We start from the raw sequence: 8,081 nt of genomic DNA on the forward strand, positions 1-8,081 counted from the left end.
CCCCCCCCCCCAGGTTATATTTCCGGCGAAAGAAAATCCGTATTTTTTTTTTTCGAAATGCGAATATTAACACGTGCAACCGGGCACTTAAAAATGGCATTTAATTAATATTGGGAAAATTTTGAATTTTCAATAAATTGAACATTCTTACTATTATTGTTCCTTTTTTTGCAATTTCCGTCATCTTTTTCATACACATAATTACTTATGGACAATTTGAATATTTCCTATATCTTTTTAAATAATTTTGAATTATTTAAACAAATCTTAATTATTTCCAACAATTATTTATTCCCAAAAAATGTATAAAATAATTGTATTTTTGTGAATAAAATGTAATTGTCAGTCATTGCTTGGAGTAGCAAATTTTTCTAAAAACATTATGTAATTATTCGAACAATTGTTTATTGTCTGTTCTCTAAATTTCTACAAATTGAGCCAGATATATCAATTTTTCTTTCAAATTAGTATCCTATGCTACAGTTTGTTGAGTAATCAAATAATTTTGATACATTTCCTTTAATGTTTATTAAATTTATATTTTTTCAAACAATCTTTATTTGCTCAAGCAATTATTTTTGTGTAGTCTATAGAAAGAATACTATACGTTAGAAGAAATGTATCCAAATTACGTAGTTATTTAATAAATCGTAGCGAAGGATACTAATTTAAAAAGAAAATTGATAACTCTGGCTCAATTTTTAGAAGTTTTGAAAATAGACAATAAATAATTATTTCAATAATTACATAATGTTTTTAGAAAAATTTACTACTCCAAACAATGACGAAATATTGCATTTCACTAAGAAAATACGATTATTTTTTACATTTTTTTGGAATGAATAATTGTTTAAATAAATGAGATTTCTTTAAACAATTAAAAATTGTTTTAAAACCCACGGTAAATATTCAAATTTTGCATTAGTAATTATTTGTATGAAAAAGACGACGGAAATGGCTAAAAAGTAACAATAATACGTAAAAATGTATTTTTTTTTTGTTTTTTTGAGGGGGGCGGTCATAATTGGGAGAATGTGGGGAGAATAAGGGTGAGTTTGAAAATAAAGTTATTATTATGTTTTTATTTTGTAGACACTCCTCTACGGTCATTAAAAAGTTTCGCACGTTTCGATGAAACCCATGTTATTAAATGAGATTTTTAAGAGCCCAGCGGCACGTGTTAATGTTCGAATTTAGAAAAAATAAAAATCATGGATTTTCTTTCTCCGGAAATGGAAACTTGGAGTTTAAGAGCAGTTTAAGAGCAAAACATAAAAATAATTTTATTTGGATACTGATCGTGGTGATTTTTGCATTTTCTGGTAGAGAAATTTCCGTAAACATGATGAACACATTGTCAAAATATCTAATTCCGGAAATTAGATATATTCCGTGAATTTTTGAATTCTATAAACTCATTCTACTTAAAATTTTTTTTCAAATTTTCACTTTTATCGTGCAACACGAGACACATCTTTTGAAGAATATTTTTATTTAGATGTTGGGCAAAGTAACATTTCAGTAAAGTGCGCATGCGCGTCCATGGCCTCCATTCGCAAAATACATGTTTTTATTAATGTAATTGCGAAGAATACGTAGATCAGAAGCTTTTTGAAACTTTCTAATTTTTTATTTATTCACTTTTTAATCAATTCTTTAAGACTTCCACGTCATGAGTCCGTCTGTCTGTAGTCACTATAACTTTCGAAATATTGATCACGTTGGATTGAGCTTTGGTAGATTTTTCGAAGGATTAAAAGAATGGACAATTTTTCGGATATAAAAAACTATACAAGATACTAAAAAAATGTTTTTAAACGATAGGATTAATCGTAAAAGGACAAACAAGTTTTTTGAAGATTATTTTTTTGATAAGCTACATGTTTTTCGTTTTAATCATGAAAAATTCTGTAAAAAAAAGTATAAATTCCGGTGAAACTACACAAGATACAAAAGAAAATAAATTCACAAAAATTGTTTATTCGAAAAAAAACCAAAAATTTAGTAATAATTTTTTTTTATAGGACCCATAGTTTTTGTTTTAATCGTAAAAAACAAAATAAAAAATTTTTGTAATTAAATTTTTTGATAGGCAGACAAGAATAGAAAAAAAAATGAATAGACAAGAGTTTTTTACCCGAAAGAGATCTACAAACTGGTTCTCAATCATTTTCCCACATGACGCATACTTTTTGTTTTATTCGTGAAAAAATACCATAAGGAAAATCAAATTTTTTGGAAAAACGGCACAAGATACGACAATAATAAAGAAAATAACAAAAGTTGTTCACGGAAAAAAAATTGAAAATTTGTTATGATACATTTTTTGACAAGATGCGGAATTTTTTTTCTAATCGTAAAAAATTATATTAAAAATAAACAAATTGAACGTTTGGAAACAATACATAAGGTAAAATAAGATATTCTGCTGAAATTAGCTCTAAAAATTCGTTTTTAACCTTTCTCTCCACGAAACACGTAATGAGAATGTGTTCGTTAATGCCGAAGAAGTTTTAACAAAAGAGAATTCACAATCACAAAATTTCAGTTACAAATGCTTTGACTTTTAATTTTAAAAGTTCAATGCAAAAAACTGACGAGTGAAGAGAGCTGCTCGCGATGACCGTTATCTTAAATAAATATTCCCTGCATTATTAATCTTCATCATATGTTATATAAAGAATTTAAATATAGAATCCTTCCTAATGAGAAAATAAAAAAAAATAATCAAGATGTAAATTTTTTAATTTTAACCTTAAAAATTCAATTTTTTTATATGTTAACTTTGTAACATTCTGTTTTATATGGTCCTAAAGAAACCCCATAACTGAAAAAATGGGGCTTGCGAGATTTTGGAGTCAATTATGATTATTTCGCGTTGTTTTCCAGCAAATGGTTTCTAATACATATGATACTACTTTATACTGCTAATCTTATATTTGAAAAAAATTGTTTAAGCAATCCATTATAGAGCATTGCTCTATCAAAATATAATTATAAACGGTTTGCAATTGTTTCAATAAGCATGTTTGTTAACTTGCATTAATTATTACCTCACTAATTTGAAAAGAAAAAAAAAGTTCCAGAGTTTAGAAAAAACTAAATTTTTATCACTCATCCAAGAAAAGATAGTTATAAACATTAATAAATTATTTGAATAATTATATTTGTTAACTTGCATTATTTGTTAATTCGCTAAGTAAAAAGTGGGTAAAAAGTCAAAAATTTTAGAAGAAATAGTAACTACCTAGCATTAATAAATATGATAGTTATGAAAAATAATAATTGGTTTAACAAAATACTTTTGTTGAATTTAATTAATTATTAACTCTTTCTCAGTGAAAAATAGACATATAGTTAAAAATTTAAACAAAAATCGCAACCTTCCAGCATTATTTCAAAAGAATATTATTTAGAAAAACAATTTAAAAAATTTTTAAAACGATCGTAAATTATTCAAAAAATATATGTAAGCATTTTATTATCAGTATAAATTAGTATTTTATATTACAAAAACTTTTCATTTAGAAAACCACAAAAAATCATAATTAGCGCCAAAACCTCGCAAAACCCATTTTTCACTTATGGGGATTTTTGGGACACTAGAAAACGTACTTATGGGGGTGATATTTAAAAGGTAAAATTTATTCCCATTCTATAGTTAATTATGAAAAAATGTTAAGTTTCTACTCCATTCAGCAAATATTGACGATTCTGAATACAAATTACAATAATGTATTTTTTCTTATGGGAAATGCGTGAGAAAAATTATGGGACTGGTGTCATTTTTAAATATCATTTTTGATGCTGAAGTTTAAATTCTACACTAATTATTTATTATATTTAAAAAACATTTAATTAATTTTTTGGAAAACCAACATGACATGATATCACATTCGTAAAACTTTTTCGCTTTCCTAAATACTTGATTTTTTTTATTTAACGATAAGAACTTCAGTGGATCCACGGAGAAGAGTTATTAACCCAAAAAAATACATTTTTAACCAAAAAAATTATTTTTCACGAAGAATGATGAATTTTCAACAAATTACACCTTTTTCCTCACGAGATACGTGATGAGAATGTGTTCGTTAAACCTGAAAGAGCTTTAACGAAAGAGAATTCACACTCATTACATTTAAGTTGTCGGTGGTTAAACCCTTAATTAAAAAATTTCTTTGCAAAAATGTAGTACATGGACAATAAACGATCTTGCAGTACAAACTATTTATATTATATAGCCCAAAGCGCGTGATGACAATGTACGCCGCAGCGGTAAGATTTTCTATACATTAAAAGCTGCCCTTTAATTAAATCAGTATAAAACAATTAAATCAGTAAACTTTAAATTAATGAGTTTTTCAAAATATTTCATACATACATCTAGATATATGTAAAATATAACCTTACACATATTTATAGTAATTTGCGATTCATTTAGTTGTCTTTAAATTCATATTTTTAGCAGATACGGTATTAAAATTCAAGCTGCACATATCGTAAGTCCCTCTTTGTCATAAAAAAAATTCTTCTCTCGTTTAAAAATACAGGAATTAAATGTTTTTCAGGTAGAGAAGCACTCCTTGCTTGTCGAAACTGATGCAACTGGAAGTGCGGTAGGTCAAAATGTATTATCGTCTCCAACGTGTCGTTGCGTCTTCTGCAGATACGCCTTTTATTCTCCGCAACCCACTGCATACCATTCTTAAATAGTTAATAATATTTATAAACCGATGATAGTTAATTTTTAAATATAAAACATTTCATAGTGAACTACTTTGTAAATAATGCATTTTAGGATACTCCAAACAAATTATTTTACAGAAAATAATAAAACGTCTTTCTACAAAACTCACGTAGTTCTCCTTCGCATTTATTGAGGCATATGCGTGTCCAGAGTGTCATTTTGTCAAATGTAAATCCATTAGCTGCACAACCGATATATCGCTTGCCCCTAGGCACCATCTTTTTTCGCCATTGAGGTGAAAAAGAATCGTTTTTCAACATAAAAAAGAACGTGTGAAATTTGATTTACTTACCATATTACGGCATCGATCTTGACAAGATGGGGGATTGGCCTACAAAAATAATTATTTTAATTAGTATCGATGCCATACCATTCATCACAGCTTTTATAATATCATGTTTGGTAGTAGAAGTACTATTTATGAAAGACTTCAGAGTTTGATATTTTTCAACTCTACAATAATTTCATATAACAGACATTTTCTTCAAATTATTTATATAACACTAATAAAAATGATAGTAGCACGCTTAATAAGAGAGTATTTTTACTGTATGAAACATACTTTCATGTATGTTTTTTTCGTGATAATTTTATTGTTACCATATATTATGGAAAAAAGATTAATTATATATCGCACATGTAAAGAATCCCATGCGGAATAATTATATATCGCCGGTGCTTAGGAGAACAAACCTGTAAATTATATGGCTGTGAAAAAAACACTTCTTATTACAACGTCATGAAAAAAAACTCATCTCTATAAAATGCAATGAACAAAAATATATCTCAATGAACACTGTAAAAAAATACATATTGGTAAACGCTGTGAAAAAACACGTCTTGTATAAATACTGTGAAAAAAAACCGTATCATTGAATGGCCGTAATAAAAAACATATTTTAGTCAACGGTGCTCCGTACTTTTCTCCTCTTTCCCATTCTAAAATATGTTTTATATGAATATCTATAGATCCACGCGCTCTATATTGAACATACATGTATGAACAACACTTAAACCCAGACAATAAGCGGCTGGCAGCGTAAAACACACGATTTAAACTTAATATTTTTTCATAGTTCTTTTTATAGTCCACCAATAATGCTTTCTTTACGGCAAGATGATTATTATATCACGAATAAGGTTTTTTTCACGGTAATTATAGAAATAAGGTTTTTTCTCGGCATTTACCGAAATATATTTTTTTCGTAGCCTTTTACTGAGATGTGTTCTTCTTCACGGTGTTTTAAAACAATGTATTTTTTCACAGCGACCTCATAGCTTTGTCTTACAGGTTTTTTCATAAGCACCGGCGATATAGTGTGAAGTTTCATCTGTAATATTCATTTGTTTTATACAAAAAATGTATGAAACAAATAAATATTTTATATGATATTTCACACTATGTATAAAGTGTACATAATATTTCCGTCTGGGATAAAGACTTGAAAGGTCCTAGTACATAGGAACGAAAGTAAAAAAAAAAAACATTTTTAGCAGATATAAAAAGCTTCAGAATAGAACTGGGATATAATCTACTAGAGACATAGGGTAGGTTAAAGTATTTAATTTAAGCCAATAGAATGCATATCCAAAAGTCAGCACTTATCCCCTTATGGTCCGAGACCCATTATTTTTAGCTTTGTATATAAGTTAAAAGTATCTTTCATGAAACATATCCTAATTACTATATGTTACAGCTTGACAAATAATCCGATTTATACATAATTTATAAATATATTTTTAAATAAAAAATGTTAAATTACACAGAAAAAACTGAAGTTTCCATTGGAACCCGTTTTTGGTTCCAATGGAGCTGCAACAAAAATGAATCCTACTTGCTGAAAAAAAACCCAAAAAGATAAATGAGCTCTAAATGATACCACACGTAGGGTTCGAAAGGATCTCAAATGTAATTGAGCCTATTCCTGAAGAACCTATTTTTCGCTTTGCATACTTCGATATTATGATTAATTAATAATACAATATTTACCTTAAATCGCACATGTAATCGAACTCTGGTGGGCATAAATTAATGAAGATAATAAAATTACAAAATAATAACTAAAATTACAAAATAAAATAATTCATTTCAGTGCTCACAATCTTGGCAACTTTTTAAACTGCGCTTGCATCTCGCCGGCAACACAATTGGTTACTGTTGGCGCGCTGATTTTGAATAGTGTCGATATTCAAATCTGATATTTATAATAAATAATGATTATAAAATGCATTAACTGTAATTTCTTGATTCTTAAATAAGATTTTGAACTGACAGATAAAAATTTAATTTAATTTTAATTAAAATGACATTATGATTCCGAGTTCACAGAAAGAAATCATTTTTTTCAGCACAATGATGAATCTTGTCTCTGTCGAGTTTCTAATTTTAATTGTTTTCATTCACAACAATTTGACCTAAAATAAAATCAATTAAGTTACTCAAAATAAATTGAAATGTTTGTTTTCTTCTATAGTCCAAATAAAAAAAGTTTTTTGTAATAAAATCACAATATTTTTTCATCTGTCACTCACAAATTCTATTTTAGAATTAATAAATCACTTTTAAAGTATTTCCCAAGCATTATATATTATAAATATAAAGTTTGAATATTTATATCATTTAAAATGCGCGCGCTTAAAGTAACAAATCGTGTTGCTGGCGCGAAGCAAGCGCAGTTCAAAAAGTTCCAAAAATTGGAAGCACTGATTCACATGCAAGAAAATTTTCGTCGTAAGTCATTGATCGATAAACGAATTCTTTATGCTCATACTTATAAATAAGTCATTATCAACAATATTCAATTATTAAAAAGGGAATCTTGCATTAATTCTTTTTAATATCTTTCTTTATTTCAAGAAAATACCCTGAATATATTTTCAACATTATAAAGTAAGGGTACCCTTTTACGGAAGTCGAATTTGAACAAACTGATAAATTAATTTGAAACATCGAATTCGTTTCTAGGTTCTCAACTAATTAAATTTTCCATAAATCAACAAAACAACTAGAAATGAATCCCATGAAAAATATTAATTCCACGATTAATTCAAAATTGGCCTTCGTGAAAAGGTACCCTAAATATAATGAACAGTATAAGCAATGAAATCCTGAGTAATATGTTTGCTGTTATGGGGAGATGTGCAATTACATATGTTACTTTTTAAAAGTACAAATATATTTTTAGGAGTGACGTAGTGTTGTTAAAAAAACAAATGCAAAAATGAATGTTTCTGAAGCCTCTCTACTTTTATTTAATTTAAAACAACTAAAGGTCATTGTAATATTTGAAAATATTAATAACGGCTAATTGGCTGAGCTGATCTTAATAGTGCT

Source organism: Belonocnema kinseyi, chromosome 10 (assembly GCF_010883055.1).
Source record: "Belonocnema kinseyi isolate 2016_QV_RU_SX_M_011 chromosome 10, B_treatae_v1, whole genome shotgun sequence".
NCBI lineage: Eukaryota > Metazoa > Arthropoda > Insecta > Hymenoptera > Cynipidae > Belonocnema > Belonocnema kinseyi.